We start from the raw sequence: 21,006 nt of genomic DNA, 5'->3' as shown, positions 1-21,006 counted from the left end.
TTTCTCAGAGTTTCTTCTCAAAGCATTTTTTTTCCTCCTCTCCCTTGTTTATACCCTTTCAGAGTCCTCAGAGTTAAACTATTGCCTGCTGGTAAATGGATCACATTCCTCTCCAAGCCACACATCAGCTGGATAAACTGAGGCAGTCCCATATCCCACACTTGAGAGGCTTATATGTCATCCAAGAGTTTGGAAAAGAAAGTCTAATAGAGTTTACCATGGACCCACCCAGCACAGGATCCCCCCTCCCCCTGGGAGATAGAGCAGGTGAGCATCTATGAGGCAGTAGCTTTCTGTTGCCCTCCTGTGGTCAGTTGCTTCCCTTCAGTCCTGTTCAGGGCATTTTAAAAGCCTCCTTAGAGTCTTCCCTGCTGTTAACAAGTCTGGTGAGGTATTTACTTTCCTATGCTCAAATGGTTTTTATGGCCTCATAATGGCCCTCAAGGATTTCAAGAAGGAAAACAGACAGCAGCAAATGTTTGTGTAGAAATTCCTTCTTGGCTGGATAGTTTCTTCGAAGTCTTTCTAGTTATAACCAAAGAAGTAAGTGCAGTGTCTGTCCGTGATCTTAAAAAGACGGTCACATTACACTGCTTGCAAGGACGGGATGAACTGGGTGCAAATGATTCTTGAGGCTGAGGGCATTTGCACATTGCTCACTCTGAGATCACCTGTTCGTGACTCAGTTCTGCTTGGCCATGGGAAAAGATAACGAAGATAAGCGAGACATAACTAAGAGTATATTGTGGTAGCAAGGAAAACAGCTTCTGACCTCTGCTTAAGCCCTAACACAATCAGATACCCGACTTCTGTTGCAATGTCTCAGCAGTTTTTAAACCAGTGACAGCTGAACCAGTTGGAAAACAGAGTGGCTCTAACAGAGAGCATCACAGAGATATCCAAGTAGGTAAAGGAAGTGGGTGTTGAAAGTGGTGTGTGGGCTGGAGGAGGACAGGGTGGTAGAGGCCAAGTAGACAGCTGGTATTTGCTAATTAATACCGAAGTTGTGGAATAAGGAAAATAATTATTAGTGATTATTTTCAGATATAAAACTTAGGAATCTAGTTGTTTCCAACATCAGCTTTCTCAGGATCTGATGCTCAGTAACAACCTTTTAAAGTGTCAAGCTCTATATACAGCTGGAAGCTGCTCATGAATACATTCTTACAGATTTTGTAATGTAACTAAGAAAAGCGATGACTTTGGCATTTGCAATTGCAGAGGATGATGGCAGCTTCTTTACAAGGTTGGCTGATGAGGTTCATAGCCTTTCCATTGCTTTAAAAAAAAAACTTCTCCATAGAATACAACAAATCTGAAGATATTTAAAAGTAGATGTTAGCTGTGAAAGGTGACACACATCTGTATTTCCGGTTACTTGGGCAGTAGGGGTGGGAGATTTCTCAAGTTGGAAGCCAACCTGGGCAAGTTATTGAGACTTTCAAAATAAAAATAAAGCGGGGCCTGTAACTCAGGGAAAGAATGCTTTCCCAGCATGCAGGAGGCCCTGGATTCAATTCCCAGTGTTAAAATATTTGAGAATATTCTCAATGACATTTCAAAAATGGCTTCATAAGCCAGGCAGAGCAGCACATGCTTTGCAGCCTAACTCCTCAGGAGGCTGTAGAATGTGGGCCATGTTCAAGGGCATGGGTGTACCCGCTATAGCTCCCAAATAATGACAGGAAGACCTACTACATTTATTAATAAGCTTCAAAGCACTAATGCTGGTCAGATTCATCTCTATTCTAAACCCACTGACACTGGTCTAGACAATTTCCCAGCCACATCATGCCCTGTTACCTGCCGCCCAGTCTCCCCCTGGCTGCTCCTCTTCCATGTTTGTCCTCATGGTGACTCCCTCATGGCGACCTTTTCATGGCTCTGCTTTCCAACCCTCTTTTTCTCCATCTTCTTTCTCCCTGGGCCCCTAACCAGGATCAGAAGTCCTGCCTCAACTCTCCTCTCTCTTCTGTCCAACTATTGGTTGTTAAGATCTTTATTAATCAATCAGAGTTGATGGAGAACAAATTTTATACAACATTGAGACAGGAGATTCTTCAATAATAACGACAATGCCCATGTCTGGACCACAACCAGAACTCTGGGCACAGAAATCAGCATCTGAATACACAGTTTACAAAGCCACCCTCCCCAACACAGAAGTGGCTCTTTTCTTACTGTGTTGCTCCATTTCAAGGAGGAAGCTCATCTCTGAATGACTTGTAGAAGGCTGCAGGTCTCATGGAGGATTTAAATGAGCTGCTGCCAGATATTCTCAAAAAGAGGTATTCTAGTTGACAGTACTGAAAACCTGATACCCTTGAAATTTGGGGGTTTACTGTATGCTGCAGAAAGTATGAGAATCACAAATTCAAGTGGTGTGTGTGTGTGTGTGTGTGTGTGTGTGTGTGTGTGTGTTCTCATGGCCAAAAATCTCAAATGAGAGTCACCAGTATTTCATTCTTCTTCTTCCAAGGGTAAGAGCATGGAAAGAATAGTGGCAATAATATCCTTATGGCCACCATTTTAATGAGGATATGGCCTTTCAAGTATTTTAACTTTTCTGAGGCTTCCATTTCTAATTCTGTAGACTTAATGCTTCCCTTCCTAGAGGCCAGCCAAATGCAGTTGAGATAGTGTGTATGTGTGTGTGTGTGTATGTGTGTGTAGAAGTTGCTTTTCTGTGTGTGCTACAGCACTGAAATGAGTATCTGACCACAGACGTTGCTTCTGAACCACCTCATATTAAACATATACAGAAATCAGCATCATGATTTTAAGACAAGAGTTTATCAATGATTTTAACATTTTATTAAGTAACTAAAAATTATTTGATGTGTGATCAAAGTCATGAATTCTGAACATTTTAGGGTAACATGAATATGTTGGTAAGGTTGATAATATAATTTGATCCTCAATAGTAAATTTAATTACTTAAATTTAAACCCTAAATAAGTATCTTTTCTGTAGCATTAGAGGAGATGAGCTCTGATGTCTGAGTGTGTACAGGCACAGTGCAAGCAACCCACAGGAGAGCTATTGGTTTAATTCATGTGTGGCCAGAAAGCATCTTCCCTGACAAAGAGCTGTTTTGTAAAGGCCTCTTGGCATGAGCTGATCTAAGGTTTAATGTGCATCATTGCACATAGATGTATTTCCGGCCAACAGAGTATAAAAATAGATTCCTCTTTAGATAATAACACTACATTTATATAGAATGTCATTTTTTCTATTTCCAATGATTATGTCATAAAATTTTGTAGGTGGAATGGAAGCCATGTTCTCTTCTATAAGCACTGAAGGAACCTGGAATGTTAAGCACACAGGGTTATTCCTTCAAGGGAAGAAATGAAATACCTGTTAACTGCCCAGAAGGCTGGGAGTGAATAGGCTTTCTAGACCTATGACCTTTGTGCTGTCTGCATAGCCAGTGGACCCTCCCCAGGACCCTTATCAAAATTTTGGTTTTTTTTTTCAGTCAATCTATAGAACCAATTTTTACAAAGGTTTTGATGTAGTCATATCTGGTCTTTTGTTAGCTTACTTTGTTTCTGAAGGAGATTTATGGATATTTTATTGAGCACGTGGGATTGAATTGATTATCGGGAAAGTTTTCACGTAATTGTGCTGTGCTTAAATATGTCAGCAGTAAACCACTCTGGGTCAATCAGACTCTTGAAGTTTGAGAAACATCAGCTACTGAGATGCGTTGAACGGAACTGCCTTCTTGTTTCCTACTGATCATCTCTCTGTAGTCCTGTGAAGGTCAAAGAAACCCAGGCAAAATGTAAACAGGGCTTCTCAAGAATATCAAAACAGCAAAAATAAGAGGTACCTTCATGTAGGGACTGAAGAGATGATGGCTCAGATGATGGTCAAGAGCACTGGCTGCTCTTGCAGAGGACCTGGGTTTGGTTCTAGCTCCCACGTGGTGGCCTACAACCATCTGTAACTCTGGTTCCAGGGGACTTGATGTCCTTTTCCTGACTGTTTTAGTCACCTTGTCTTCCTTATGCTTGATCTATTAAGGATAACTGTGACATTTTCATTACATTCAATAATAAGCACATCCATGCAGTCATTTAAAAAACAGTAAAAAAGCATCATCGTCTGCTTCATTTGGGAAGCGGCTTATCTCAAACCTTAAATATTTTTTATCAATTAAAAGGATGGCTTTTGATTTGTAAGAAGACTACATAATTAATAGAAATAACATATAAACAACTTCACTGTATTTTTTCAGAATAAATTTAGAAGATGTTCTGCTTTTGGGAGTTGGTACCTGTCTAGATGCTTCTCTTTGTGACAATAGATCCAATGGAATCTGAAGCCTCCAATTTTATAAGCCATTTGTCCCACAGTTCCTATGCTATCTCCCTGGTGTACGTGGATCCAACAAGCATTTTCAGATTAACATTTGAAAGTGAGTTTTATATCATTTCTAAAATCTGGCAAGAGAAATTATCTCCAGAGAGGCCCATCTCATTAAGTTGGCAGTTTTTGTTAAGCTTTAATCAGCCTTTATATTATTGAGGAGCTCATGTTCCCGGGAGGCTTAAGTTCAGACACTCAGAGCCTGAAGCATAAATATATAATCTTCACAAAGGTCTGGCAGGTCTTAGACACTGGTTGGTTAATAACACAGAACTAAATGGCTCTGTCAGAATATGATGTATCACCGGAGACCCACAGTCACAGTGGGTGGCACACTCCAACCAGTCGCACCAGGAGGGCAGCACAGACTTGGAAGGGTTGTGAAAACTAAACTTCATCTTTAATTAATCCTGAAAGTTTTAATTAGCAAGCTGTCACACTAATTAATGTTCCTCAGATCACAGGGAAAGAAGACCAGTTTTGAGGTGATCTTAATCTGCCCTTTCAAAAACAATGGTCCTCATTTAGGATGGGCGTTCAGCTTCGATTTAATTCCTCATCTCAAAGACAAACCATGCTGCCTTCTAACTTTGAACCACAGACTGCTGTAGACAGTATCCCAGGTGAAAATTAACTAACACTCACAGCTAGCCACCATTGTTTTCCGAAGTAATTGCTTTTGTCAGTCTACAGGAAGATACTGGTCCCATCTTTCTCAACGCTGGAGACTGTGAAGAATGACAACGCAGAGTGGTGTGGACACTCAAGGGAGATGGGGCATGACACAGGTGAGCCCATACCTGGAACTGCCTCCTAAGACTCAAAAAGCACATTTTTTCCCTTTAAATTTTACCACTCCACTTTAAAGTAAAAAAAAAATCTTTTCCTTGCCTTTCATTTCATTACATTATTCTAGGTGCATATAAATAAACGTACTAAGATTTATAAAAGCATTAAAATCTATTTAATTTAGCATTAAATATTGTCAGTGTGTGCTGGAAGCTTCTGGCATGTCCTGAGCTTGCAGAGGAGTTTGAACGGTGCTTCTTTTCCAACCTCAGAACATGTGTCTGTACTGGGTCTTTCCAGAGAGGAGCACCTGGGTCTTGGAACACAACCTCTGAGCTGTAGCCATGTCACAGGCTTTTGGGAGCATTTTCTTTACAAAAGGGCCATTTTTTCTCTGTTGGGACAGTCAAAAATAGAACCATTGAGTTACCTTAGGGGAGCTCTGTTCAATGGATCTTGTTCAATGGGTGTCCATGTCACCTTCTTCAGATATTAATCACGTCAGAGCATGGCTCAGTGCTGGGAACTTGTCCATTGTAAGCAAGGTCCAAGATTCCATATCCAGCACCCCAGAAAAGAATACAAGGATCATAGTGGTGGAATATTTATTCTATAACAGTCTGTGTGGGCTCTCATGTAACTGTACCAAGTACTCAGGTACCGATTTAGTATAGCCACAGATAATGAGCATGGTGGTTCTTCTAACCAAAGTTTTTAAAAAGAGGTCAAATAAACAATTCCAGACTATGTCATTCATGGACTTGGACTAAAAAGTAAAGCTAGTATATTAAAACATTATAGATGCTAACTTCCTCTAAGTGAAACTGAACACAAAGCTTTTTGGATACATGAACATAATAGATGTTAATAAGAGAGATAAATGGTAATAAAAGAGATAAAAGACAAATGGTTACCTGGACTAGTTAGTATAAATTTAGTTATATAGATCATATTGAATATGATGTTAGAGATATTCTCATTTCAAAAACAGCTTTTACTTGTATTATTCGTTTATAAATAATGTGTGTAATGCTCAAGGCAGCCAAAAGAGGGCCTCAGATCTCCTAGAACTAGAGTTACACATAGTTGTGAGCTTCCCTGTGGGTACTGAAAACCTCTGTCCTCTGAAAGAGCAACCAGTGCTCTTAACCACTGAGGCCTCTCTCCCACTTTAAGACTTCTTGCTTTTGAAAGGTATCCTTTAACAGGGAAATAAAACAAAACAAAGCAAAGCAAAACAAAACAAACCCTCCAATCTCCTGAGCACAACAAGACTATAAGTTAGCAAAAAAGAGTGTTTAATCACAAAATGTTCTAAGCAGCAGCACAGGAAGTCTATGTTTCCTACAGGCAAGGGTCAAGAGTCAGAGAGATAGAGAGAAAGGATCTCAGAGTTCCCTTGCTGCTAATGTTGGGGTTACAGCGGAGTATTGAGCCAGACAGATCTCATGTCCAGACTAGGGAGGACTCCTTGGCAGCAAGGAGGTGCAGACCTTGAAGATTGTCATGGCAGGTGGGAACCAGACTTCTCAAGAAGGTTCAGCATGGGTGACTGATCAAGGACAAAGGCCATTCTTTTAAATCTAAAGTTGAAAGGAGAACTTAAAACAGTTGGTGAGCACTACTGAAAAAAAGGAGTTAGATTTCAAATTCTGTGAACACTGGGGCCAGGCCCCTTTTCCTTACTGTGGCAGAACCTATTCTCCCAGCCCCTATCCTACCTGAAGAACCATTGTTGGGTGACTGCTCCTGGGGAAGGGAGAGCCACATGGCCACTAGTAAGTTCCCCATGATGGAGCAGATGACCACAGGCCTGTGGGTGTATGGTAAGCCTAATTGGACTCAGTGGATAAATATTAACTAGTTAGTTATAAAAGGAGGGCATGAGGGCATAAAATTGGAAGGTCCTGTGGGATTTGGAAGTGGGGAGCTGAAGGTGGATATGACCAAGATATACATTAAATACATGAATACTACATATGTGTGTGTGCATGCTGTTTTCTGGAGGTATTTTTTTCTTTCCCCCTTTTGTTGAAAATTGATTCTTTTCTCATACAATATATCCCAATTACAGTTTCCCCTCCCTCCCTCCTCCTAGTTTCTCTCTACCTTCTTCCCTATCACAATTTACTCCCTTTCTGTTTCTTATTAGAAAAGAATAGGCTTCTGAGAGATAACAATGAAACATAACAAGATTTTACATATGTGTACATATATATATATATATTTTGTTGTTGTTGTTGTTGTTTTTGTTGTTGTTCAATCTGAAGTTGGACAAGGCAAACCAGTAAATTGAAAAGAATCCGAGAATCAGAGACCCACTTGTTCCACAATCAGAAGTCTCATAAAAATACTAATATAGAATATCTATTATTATATTACAGTAGATAATGTATAGTATATAGTAATAATTATACACACACATACAGAGGACAGTGAAGACCCATGCCAGCCTTTTGCTTGCTGCTTCAGTCTCTATGAGTTCACATGAGCTTTGTTCAGTTGACTTGGAGGGACTTGTCCTGATGTCCTTCATCCCTTCTGGTTCTTAATATTCTTTCTGGCTCCTCCTCTTGAGGGTTACCTGAACTCTGAAGGGAGGAATTTGACGGAGACATCCCATTTAGATCTGTGTGTCCCAATCTCTCTCTCTTTCTGTCAATAATGCCTATCTATGGATCTACATTTGTTCCCATCTGTTTCAAGAGGAAGCTTCTATGATACTGGCTGAATAAGGCACTGAGTATAGCAAAATACCATTAGAAGTCATTTTATCACTACTTGTTTTTTGTTTTTTAAGATCAATTATTTCTGGTTTCACCCTGGGTCTCTGGGCTACTTAGTTTCTGGTTCTTGGTCACTCAAACAGTGTTGGAATGGGTTCCATCTTGCAGAGTGGGCCTTGCCAAACCAGACATTGGTCGGTTGCTGCCACAAGATTTTTGTCATCATTGCCCTAGCTGACAAGGCAGCATTGCAGAGCAGAGGTTTTGTGGTTGGGTTGGTGTTTATGTTTCTCTTTTGGTAGCCTGTAGAATACTTCCTGTAACAAAGACAATGGAATGATTCTATGTAGGAACCAGCTAGACCTCTCCATGTTCAATGAGTAATGTAGGTATTGTCTTCAGCAATGGGGCATTGCTTTCAGTTTGTAGAGTAACCATTGTCTTAGCAACAACCTGGGTTGTTTGGGGATTTCCATGGGATCTGTTTGACCAACAACTCAATTGCATGTAAACCAGTCCAGTACTAGAACTTCCTTTGGTAACAAAAGATGGGCAGTTGGGACTCTGTCTCCTGCATTACTTGGAGACTTCATTAGGATCACCTTCATATATTTTAGGAAGTTTCCGCTGCAGTATGTTTCCATACCACCCCTCAAATGCTTCTCGACTCTAGCTGTCGTTCCCTGCTTTTCCCCCCTCAACCACATCTCGTTGCCCTTCCCAACCTGATGTTTCTATTCCCATCACCGTCACCCCCAGCCCCCCCCCATAAAAATCTATTCTATTTCTGCTTCCCAGGGAGATCCATGCATCCTGCTCCTAGTCTCTTCCTCTACACCTAACCTCTTTGGATCTATGGATTATAGCTTGGTTATCATTTTCTTTAGGTGCATCTCAATCATTTGGTTTTTCTCTATTGAGAATTCTCTGATTAGATTTGTGCCCCATTTTTAATTGGGTTATTAGGTTTTTGATATCTAGTAGACTGTTGCTTTGTCCAAATGACAGTGTTCTTTGCCTTACAGAAGCTTGTAATTTTCATGAGGTCTCAGTTATTGTTATTTTAGCGCCAGTGCTAATGGTGTTCTGTTTAGAAAGCTTTTTCTTGTGCCACTGCATTCAAGACTATTCCCTACCTTCTCTTTTATCAGGGTCACTGTATCTAGTGTTTTGTTGAGGTCTTTGATAAATTTAGAGTTGAGTTTTGTGCCGGAAGATAAGTATGGGTTTATTGGGATTCTTCTACAGGCAGCCATCCATTTTGACCAACACCACTTGTTGAAGATGCTTTCTTTTATCCAGGGTGTATTTCTGGTTTATTGATAAAAAATCAGGTATTCAGAGGTGTATGGATCTATGCCTGGTCTTCAATTTGATTGCACCCATCAACATGTCAGTTTTTATGCCAAATTTATGTTTTTACTATTATAGCATTGTAGCATAACTTGAAATTGGGAATTATGAAAACTCCAGCAGTTTTACTGTTTGGGATTATTTTAGCTATTCTGGTATTTTTGTGTGTATGTTTACATATGAAGCCTAGAGTTTTTCTTTCAAAATCTGTGAAGAATTGTGTTAGATTTTTGATAGGGATTGGACAGAATCTATAGATGGCTTTTGGTAAAATGGTCGTTTTTACTATGTTAATCCTACTTATTCATAAGCATGAGAGATCTCTCCATCTTCTGATTCCTTCAATTTCTTTAACCACAGACTTTTAATTTTTATCATACAAGTCTTTCACTTACTTAGTTAGTTACTCCAAGATATTTTATAATGAAATGAGGCTATTTTTGAAAGTTGTTTCCCTGCTTCCTTTTTCAGGCCCTATGCCATTTGTTTTCAGGAGGGCTTACTAATTTTTTATGTGTGAATTTGTATCCAGCTACTTTGTTGAAAGTGTTTATCAGCTGTAGAAGTTTTCCACTGGGATTTTTAGGCCTATGTATACTATCATATCATCTGCAAATAAAGATATTTTGACTTCTTTCCAGTTTGCATTCCCTTGATCTCCTTCAGTTGTTTTATTGCTCTAACTAAGACTTTAAGTACTATATTGAATGGGTATTGAGATAGTGAACAACCATATCTTGTTCCTGATTTTAGTGGAATTGCTTTGAGTTTGTCTCCAAGTAAGTTGATGCTGGTCCTGGGCTTGCAGTAAACTGCCCTGATTACAATGAGGAATGTAACTTGTATCCCTAATCTCTCAAGGGCTTTTATCATGCAGGAATGTTGGATTTTGTCAAAGATCTTTTCTGCTCTAGTGAGATGATCATGTGTTCGTTTGTTTGTTTTCTTTTGGTTTGTTGATATGGTGTTTTACATTTAATGATTTTTGTATATTGAACCATCACTGCCTCTCTCAATGAAGCCTATTTGATTATGGTAGACCATCTTTTTGTTATGTTCTTGGATCTGGTTTACAAGTATTTTATTGACTATTTCTGCATCTATGTTCATTGAGAAAAATTGGTTTGACTCTTTGTTACATCTTTATATAGTTTGGGTATCAGGGTAACCGTGGCCTCATAAAATGAATTGGGTAATATGCCTTCTGTTTCTATGAGGTATATTGGCATTAACTCTTCTAGTAGAATTCTATGAGAAAACTATCTGGCTCTGTGTTTTTTTTTTTTTTTTTGTTTGTTTGTTTGTTTTTTGTTTTTGTTTTTTTATGATTGCTTCCATTTCACTAGGGGTTATAGGTCTGTTTCAATTACTTCTCTGACCTAGATTTAACTTTGTAAGTGGTAGTTATCATGAAAATTATACATTTCTTTTAGATTTTCCAATTTGGTAGAGTACAGGTTTTTAAAAGTATTTTCTTATGATTATCTGGATTTCCTCAATGTCTGTTGATATGTTTCTCTTTTCCATTCTGATTGTTAATTTCAATATTCTCTGTCTTTTAGTTAATTTGAGTAAGTGTTGTCGATCTTATTGATTTTCTCAAAGAACCAACCTTGTTTCATTGATTCTTTGCATTGTTTTCTTTGTTTCTATTTTACTGATTTCAGCCTTAAGTTTGATAATTTCTTGCCATCTATACATTTAGGGTGTGATTGATTTCTTCTTTTTCTTCTAGAGCTTTCAGGTGTGCTATTAAGTTGCTAGCATGAGACCTAGGTTTTTTTTTTTTTTTTTTTTTTTGTTTTTTTTTACAAAAGTATTTAGTGCTATGAACTTGCCTTTGAGAACTGTCTTCACTGTGATCCACAAATTTGGGAATGTTGTGTATTCACTTTCATTCAGTTGTAAAAAGCCCTTAATTTCTGTCTTGGTCCATTTTTCATTCAGTAGTGAGTTATTCTGTTTCCGTGAGTTTGCAACTTTTCTGTTGTTAATATCTAGCTTTAATCTATGGTGTTCTGATAGGATGCAGGGTATTCGATTTTCTTTTATCTGTTGAGACTTGCTTTGTGAATGAGTATGTGGTCAATTTTGAAGTTAGTTTTTTCCCCTTGCAGCTTTTGATACTTTTGTTGTTGTTCTGTCCATTTAGTGTTTTGATTAGTATGTGCTGAGGGGACTTCCTTTTCTCATCCAAGTTATCTGGTGTTATGGATGCTTCTTGTACTTTGATAGGCATCTCCTTCTTTAAGTTAGGAAAATTTTCTTCTGTGATTTTGTTGAAAATATTTTCTTGGCCTTTGACCTGGGCTTCTTCTCCTTCCTTCATTCCTATTATTCTTAGATTTGGTCGTTTCACACTGTCCCAGATTTCCTAGACATTTCATGTCAAGAATTTTTTAGATTTTAGATGTTCTTTGACAAATGTATCCATTTTCCCTAACATATCTTTAACACCTGAGATAATTGATTCCATTTCTTGTATTCTGTTGGTGAAGTTTGCCTTTGTAGTTTCTTTTCAAGTTCCTAAAATTTTCAGTTCCAGAATTCCCTCATTTTTAGTTTTCTTTATTGATTCTATTCCCATTTTCAGGTCTTGAATAGTTTTATTTGTTTCCTTCCATTGTGTTTTCTTGGATTTCTTTAAGGGATTTATTCATTTCTTCTTTAAAGAATTCTATCATCTTCTCACATGTTGTTTTAGCATCTTTTTCTTGCTGTGGTAGGGTTGCTGGGCTCTAGCAGAGATATAATGTTCTGGCTGTAATTTATTGTGTTTTTAAGCCGGTATCTAGGCATCTAGGTTAAGGCGGTGGTATGTGGTGTTGTCTTTGTTGGGTGGGTATCTTATTCCTTGGGTTCTGCTTCTTTTCTGGATTTTACAAGACTGTGGTGGCTTTGTTGCCTGGTAGAAAATTTTCTGTGGACCTGATAAGTGTGGCAACTGTGGGTTTCAGGTAAAATTATGTTTCTGGGTATTGAGAGCAGATACTTAGAAACAGAGATAGGCTGGGGTCTAAGGAGGTTCACAGGACAGAGGAAAGCAGAAATGTTCCACCAGGCTCTGCTTATTTAGGTTCCTTGGGATTGGAGCAGAGAGTGAAGGTCTCCTATAGTGAGAGTTGGGAGCTGAGATAAAGCAGTAAGTATGGGAGGAAGGTCAGGAGGGGAGGGTCTGTAAGATCCACAGGAATCATGGGCAGAGGGGGAAAGAGGCTAAATAGCAGGTGTTAAGTTGCAGAGCTGGGGATGAGCCTAGGGGACTGGGTTTGGAAGAGAGGAGGGAATGGTGAAGGTCTTCAGTCACTTTACCTGTTTCATGCTCAGCTGGTGTGTTCCCAAGCAATCCTGATGGTATTTTCAGTAGCCGCTAACCTTGGCTGGCACAGTCTTGGATGTGAATGTGCATGGAAATTTGAAGCACAAAAATTAGTTATATATGGGGACCACAGATTATTTCGCATCTGATTTCACAGATAATTTCATAGATTATTTTATCTGATGTAGATTATATAATTGTTCTTTTAACTGAACAATTCTATAATTGTTAAAAAAAGAACACAGATGCTTTGTTAATATTCTGAATGCTTCTAAATAAATACAACTTAAGATCAAAAGACTTAGTAGTTTTTAGTAATGGTTCTACTTATTATATATGTATATGCAAACATATAACTTTTGTTTCTTCAGTCATAAGACTTTCAATCATTGATAACAAAAAGTAAAAGATGTTTCCTTTAAAAGAACATACTGAAACTACTGAGAAATTTTGTTTCTAAACCATTCATAAAGATAGGAATCTTTTCTTCAAATTGTAGATTCAGAGAGGTAATAAAGACAGAGGTGATATATGGCTTAAAAGAAAAATAATTAATATAATTAAATAATAATTATTAGTTAAGATAATTATTAATAATTATTTGTATTGTTTATCAATATTATTTATTATCCAATAATACTTTATTAAATCAATTATTAAATATTATTTAATCATTATTTATTATATATTATAATAATGAAATATTAATTGTTTAAATTAAATTAACCATTTAATTAAAATAATTAAATATTAATTTAAAGTAATTAAATAATTATAAATTAAAAATAATTAAAATATTTCTGATTAATGATTTAAATCAAAATTTAAGTGGTAAGTCTTAATTCCTTGCTGAGACCCATGGGACAGCACAGCCTTGCAGATGACCAATTCTCATGGGTAAGTCAGAAGTTAATTTTTTACTTATTACACAAAAACCAGAGATGCTGTTGAACTGGGGAGGTTAATCTCAGCATACTGCACTTAACCCATATTAGAGAGGGTGTCTGCGTCCATGCCACCCTGAACATGCTCAGGCTTGTCTGGTGTCAAGAGCTGAGCAGAGTTGGGCCTGGTTCGTGCTGGAAGGGAGAGCTGGAACACTGGATGGCGTGGTATTTGGGAAGAGAAACCCCTTTAACTCTCTAAGTGGGACCCCGAGTGTTTCTTTCTCCTCATAGTCTGTTCTTAGTTTGAAACCCATGGAGGCATGGATGAGAATTGTTTTTTTTTTCCTGTATTGAATTCACTCACCTTACCCACAAAGCAAATTCCTGTTTTGATTGTGTGTGTGGGTGGCGGTGGGGGTGGTGGAAGGGAGAGGGGGAGAAGGGGGTGTATGCTTTTATTTTATTTTTTTTCCTCAGTGAAAAGGTCAAAAGCTGCCTTCCTGTGAAACAAAGACAAGAAAACATGGTTCAATATTTGCTTCTGGTGGGGTAAGATATTGACTGTATGTTCAAAGCAAGTGAAGAGGAAATAATGAAAATATTATTTTAATTATCTCAGCTACAGCTCAGAGTTTCCCTCTTATTTTGAAGTCCTGTTTATGCACACATTACCTCACCGCTGTGTGCTTGACCTTGCCTTCATTGACGTCGTAAATAAATCAGCCACCTGTTTTCCCAGAGGGCTGGAAGGGCACAACACCCCGAGAGCCCTCACTCTAGCTCACCACCTTCCACTGTGAGTCACTGGATGCAACTGTTTTCTACACTGAGCAGGTGGTTTATGTCACAGGCTTAGCACAGGTTATAGGGTAAGAATGATTTAGGAGAAAACCAGTCCCCAAACACATGCATATACATCCATAAGGACTGTGCTCAACTAGAAACATTTCAGTCCTGCCCTAATGTGCTGGCCACCAGCCACGTATGCTGAGTTACCACGTGCAGAGATGCATACTGTGCACAGAGCTACCAGACAAGTGAAATCAAATGTCCAGCTCTGCGGTGGCACTCAGCGGTGGCACTCAGCGGTCCCACGCGGCCAGCCATTACTGTACTGGGCAATGCAGACTCAGGCGTTTTCATCCTTGAAGATGTGGTTGATCTCATCCTACAACTGGCCATGACAGTTTACTTCTTTCTTAAAGATTTGTTTCATTTTTAGTCTGTCTGTCTACCTGTCTGACTGTCTGTGTGCACTTGGGTGAAGGTGCTCACATAGGCCTGAAGAAGGTGTTGGATCCCCTCCCTGGAGATGGAGATAGAGGTGCTGGGAAGTGAGACCAGGCCCATGGCAAGGGTATTTATTACAGGCTTTCAACCACTAGGTCACCTCTTCAGCCTCCATAATTTACCTCTTAAGTAATGACTTTTCTTATTAAGCAATTAGCATTTTTATTAGAGGAGGTTCAAAAATTATAGGTAAGCCAAACAAAATTTCACTATTGTTAGCTAATGCTATGACACATATGTGACTACCTAATATTTCATGCTCACTTTTATTTCTTCTCACATAAATGCTATACACGTTTTCTAATTTACTCCCAAAAATATTAGGAACTTTTTAATGTCATTTTTTGGTATGCAATTTTACATGGACCAATTATAAAAAAAAATATTCAAGTTTACCAATACAGATTTGTTCTCTATTACACTTCCTTTAACAATTTTTTCTGAATAATTTGTTTGTGGGTGCATGTGTACGCATGCGTGTGTGATCACCCTGTGGGTGCCTGTGGAGGGCAGAGGTTCATGTTGGGTTTCTCTCTCAATGGCCTCTCCACAGAACTTTTCTGAGACAGGTCTCATTGGCTTCAACTTCGGAGCTCAGGCTATATCCCAAGTAGCTAGGATTAGTAGCAGCTAAATTTGATGGCCATCCAAACCCATTTTGTTTTCTCACCTATACAGGGCATGATTTAAGACAATGGCTTCTGAGTCTCCTCCTAGGTTTCTGTCCTAAGAACCTTTTGATGGGTGATAACATTTAAACAACAACAGAAGCAGTGGAGAATGATGGGGTGATATACAGGCGTGAGAAAGCGAGGTGAATAACTGGATTACTTCTTTCGAGGGAATGGGGGCATTGCAGTGAGGTCAGCCGGCAGAGCAGGGACAAAAGGGTGTGACCACCAGGTGGCAGGAGCATGCAGTACAAGGCGGGTGGTGCCCTGGCCAGTTTGCATGCTGGGGCCGGAAGTGGTAGTCCTGATACCCTCTAGAGACAATGGACTGAGGACCCTAGCCCAAAGGGAAAGATTTATGGGGGGGGGGGGTCTGTGGCTAGGTGACACAGCTTTGAATGTGTTTGGTCTAGAGAATTACCCAAGACAACAGTGTTAAGAAGCTTAATATAGTTGCAGAGTTACTTTCATCTAAGAATAAATAGAGGTTGGTTTTGATTCTTGGATTAATCCAAGCATAAGCATGTTTATGAGCTGTCCGTGATGGTACATGCCTGTAAATCATAGCACTGAGGATGTTGAGAGGGGGATCCAAGTTCAAGGGCAGCCTGAGTTACACTGTAATTTCCAGGCCATGCTCAACTATATAAGACCTTGAGGAAGGAAGGAAGGAAGGAAGGAAAGGAGGGAGGGAGGGAGGGAGGGAGGGAGGGAGAAAGGGAGGGAAGGAGGGAGAGAGGGAGGGAGGGAAAAGGAAGGAAGGACCAAGAGCAATTGATTTGGGGAAGTTCAGTAGGCATGTGGGCTTTCTGGAAGATAACCCGGTATTTTGCAAGGTCCTTACCATGATGCACCCCGGGAGTGCTTCCAACCTCTGATACTCCTTCTCTGTGCTGCTGTGTCTCTCAAAAATCTGACCTGGTGTGAACCTTCACTTTCTGGGTATTTACCCACTCTGATTGAACAAACTTCCTATGGGATCTTTATGAAGATTCTCTGCTGTTCGGATGAATTAATTCCTGATCATCAAATTCCTGATTTGATTCAAACAATCTTAGAAGCTAAACAGTTGATGGAAAGTTTATGGCTGCAATAAATACTTTTATGGACCTCCAGATGCCTCACTAGGAGAAAGGCTTGAGACAGATTTGTGGCTTCAGATAATCTTGCTCTGGGGATGGCACCACTAATCCTGGCAAGTTGGTTTAAACTTCCCATGAACCCAAAATATAATAGAGTTACCAAGTCATGTCTAAATTAAGTACAAACCTTAACGTCAAAATATACAAACTTTCACTGTCATTTCTTATACCTTGTCAGCTTAGGCATAAAATACTGTTAATCTAAATTTACTTTGTTTCTTGGGAACAAATTGTTTAAACAGATAAAATTATTGTCCTTACCTCACTACAAACTTCATAGATAGCTGGAGAATATGTAGTGAGGTCATTCCTAATTGAAAAGACATTTGTGTTCTTGTGACCTTTTGGACCCTGTTAACCTTTAGGCCTGGTCAACTTTTGTCATTCTGAACTTACTATAAACTTTTAAAAAAATTGTTTAATTTTATGTTCATTAGTGTGAGGGTGTCAGATCCCTTGGAATTGGCATTACAGACAGTTGTGAGCTGCCATGTGGGTGCTGGGAATTGAACCCAGGTCCTTTGGAAGAGCAGACAGTGCTCTTAACGACTGAGCCATCTCTCCAGCACCCCCCTCACTATGAACTTATGTAATGGATACATAGATAAGAAATGTTTGGTTTTAGTGGAAAAAAATGTAACCTGTTGCATTTTCAAATTCATCTGTTTTTGTGATTAATTGCTTTTTTTGGCTGTGAGGGAATTCCTTTTCGGAGGTAGAGAGATTTGTCTCAGAAGTATACAAGTTGTGACCAGACAATAAGCAAGGTTGAAGCCACTGGACCAATAAAACAGAAAACAGGATCTAGAAATAAACACACATAGCTATGGCCACCAAATATTTGTCAAAAATGTAAACAAAACAAAACAAAACAAAAACATACACTGGGAAAAGATATGCTATCCGACAGTGCTGGCAAAATTGTATATCCACCTGCAGAAGAATGAAAATGCGTTAATATTTTTCATCTTGCACAAAATCAATTGAAAATTGACCAAAGACCTTAACCTCAGACAGGGGATTGATAGCTGCACTATCTAAAGGACTGTGGAAATTATACATACCAAAAACAAAAGTGTCAGCTAATAAATGGGCAAATGAAAACAGTTTTCAGAAGAAGAGAAATAGTCACTAAACATTCAAAAAAAAGCATTCAATCCCGTATCAACTTAACACACAAACACATCACTATAAACCACAGCCTTTCCTTTCTTGACTGTACCCGGGATCTCATCTTTGTCATGATAGGAACACTGTAGACATTTAAATTTTTCCAATGATTTAAAAGTTCAATGACTCTTCTAAAATTCAAGTCTCTTAACTAAGGGAGTCTACAAACCAAGCCAACAACTTTCTTACTCCAAAGGGGAAGAGCCAATACACAGTCACAGCCAGATCCAAACAAAATCAACCTCCACCAGTATAAATAACCCAGTGATCAGGGGCTCACTCATGATCTTTTGGCTCCAAAGGGGTTGGCCATTTCTGCTTCTCTGCCTCTGCCATGCACAGCTCACAGCTTGTGTAGTTTGGCTGGCTCTGCTATGTGCCTGCCACTGTCCTTAATGGTCGTCCCCTGGTTCTGGTGTCTCTGATACTCTGGGGCCTCCACTGCAGCTGAGGCTACACCTTCACCATTGGCCTCTTCTGGGTTCTTCAGGAATTCCAACCCTACCACATGGTTGTGTCAACTTCCCTCCTTGGCACATTCATTCTTGCAGCCTTCAGGATGCTAATGGCAAACCCACGTAGGCTATATCATTTGCCAGGCTCTGCTGCCAGCTTGATGCACACAGCCTTGCCCTCACACTCTGCATGGGATCACAGCTTCTGTGTACTGACCCTGAAGAAGATTGCAGCTCACTAATGCTGGCCTCTTGTTAATCACAGCTGATTTTCCAGCTGCAACCAACTAGCTCTATTGTCGCAGTAGAGCAAAACCTTCAGTTCTAGACTCTTGATTCAAACATATCATGTAAACTACCTGGTGGTACCTTTGAGGGACTCTGAAATTTCCAAGCCAGGGCACCATCATCAGCATTATTTTCCAAACTCCCACAGACTTGGAGAAACTCTGAGCAATTTGATGGCTTTTCAAGACAAAACCTTCAAAAGCAGTGGCTGGCTCTTTGATCACCTCCTCCTGAGAGGGGAACAGCCTTACCAGGCCACAGAGGAAGACAATGCAGCCAGTCCTGATGAGACCTGATAGACTAGGGTCAGATGGAAAGGGAGGAGGACCACCCCTATCAGTGGGCTTGAGGAGGGGCAAGGGAGGAGAAGAGGGAGGGAGGGTGAGATTGGGAGGGGATGAGGGAAGGGGCTACAGCTGGGATACAAGGTGAATAAATTGTAATTAATAAAAATAAAAATAAATAAATAAATGTCCCCCTCCCCAAACCTTCAAAAGCTTCCCACAGTTGTCCCTCAAAACAATATGGTTGGGTCTATCGTAGAAAGATCCCACTCTCTGGTACCAACCTGTGTTTTGGTTGGTTTTCTGTTGCTGTGATCAATCACTGACAAAAGCCAGCTTGCAGAGAAAAAGGTTTATTTCATCTTCTACTTCCATGTCACAGTTTATCACTGATCGAAGTCAGGGCAGGAACCTGGAGGTAGGAACTGAGGCAGAGGGTATGGGGAAACACTGCTTACTCCCAGACTCACATTTAGCTCTACCTTTGTAATACCTCTGCAGGGCTCGTACTATCCACCTTAGGCTGAACTAGCAATCAAGAAAATGTCTACAGGTCAATCTCGTCAAAGAAACTCAAGTCTGGTTTCTTCTTCCCAGCTGTCTTTAGTTTGTGTGCAGTTGACCAATGTAACCAGCAGGATATCCTTAGCTACCAGGGCAACGCAAATTAAAGCCATCTTGAGAGACTGGATCTCACCTCAGGTAAGATGGCTATCACCTGGAAAACAAATGACAACAAAACCAACTGTGGATGTGTGGAAAGAAGAGACTTGTTCACCACTGGAGGGAGTGCTGCACTGGTGCAGCCACCATGGAAACCAAGATGGAGGTTTATCAGGAAAAAAAAAATTAAAAAATTACCACTTGACTCAGCTATAACGATACCGGTCATATAACCGAAGGGCTCTCTCTGATCCTACCTTAGAGATGCTTGGGCATGCATATTCGCTGCTGCTCTGTTCAGGGCAGCTGATGGAGTCAGCCCACAGACCCATCACCCGAAGAAGGAATAATGGGAATGTGGCACTATGTCTGGATTTTATCTGTTTCAAAAGAGAAATTAGGGCTGGGCAGTGGAGCTGCACGCCTGTAATCCCAGCACTCAGGAGGAAGAGGAAGGCGTATCTCTGTGAGTTTGAGGTTAGCCTGGACTACAAAGTGAGTCCAGGACAGCCAGGTCTATTACACAGAGAAATCCTGTCTCAAAAAACCAAAAGAGAGAGAGATTAGAAAGATATATGAATCTGGAAATAATTACAGTGAGGTAACAGACTTTAAAAAATACTGCAATTCCCCCTTATATGTGAATCCTGGTGAGTGTGTATGTGTGTGCTCACTAGAGGGAGGGCTTGAGAGATGGACCAGGGGTTAAGGGCATTGGATATTTTCCCAGAGGATCTGGGTTGGTTCCCAGCACCCACACAATGGCTCACAACTGTCTGAAACCCTTGTTCTAGTGAATTAGATGCCCTCTTTTGGACTCTATGGGTACCGGTGCAACATTCATGCGGGCAAAGCATACACACACACACACACACACACACATACACACACACTCACACAAATTAGATAGATAGATAGATAGATAGATAGATAGATAGATAGATAGATGACCAAAAGAGTGGAAAAAGTTTTTGAGGAAGGGAGCAGCGATAGAATACATATTACTTAAGCAGAAAAAGGAAGAGAAAAGGATAAGATGAGGAAATATGGTGAGAGAAGGAAAGAGCAGGGAGAAAGACCAACAAACAAAAAGAAATTACTACAAAACTGCGAGGACGAAACCTATTACTTAGTAAGGTAAGGAGGTTATATCTAATATTTAAGTAGTTCTAAATATCATAGAGATCAAATAAAGTTGTATTTACAATTAAATGCATTCTTTGTTCTTAATATATTACCCAATACACAAAACATGAAGCATGGGGGATTTTAAGAGTTGCTGAGTTCTGGTCCTATTTTGCTATAAAATCATGCAGTCTGTTAGTGTTCCACAGAGAGGAACAGGACCAAGAGAATGGATATATATTACGAAAGGAATTTAGTAGAATGGCTTACACAGTAGGAGGTGGGTATTTTTAGTGCTCCCTGCACAGTGAGTTTGTGAACCCTGCTGTGTCCATGAAACTGGATGCCTCAGCAATCCCATTTCCACACTGAAGCCCTGGAAGAACCCTGCAGAACCACTGCTTTTTAGTCCACATTAGAGGATTCCAGCAGCTTGGTCCCGGTGTTGAGGAAGACAGTCCAGCAAC

Source organism: Psammomys obesus, unplaced genomic scaffold (assembly GCF_907164565.1).
Source record: "Psammomys obesus unplaced genomic scaffold, mPsaObe1.curated_primary_1811, whole genome shotgun sequence".
In the NCBI taxonomy this organism is placed as follows: Eukaryota; Metazoa; Chordata; class Mammalia; order Rodentia; family Muridae; genus Psammomys; species Psammomys obesus.
Note: the sequence above shows the minus strand (reverse complement) of the source record.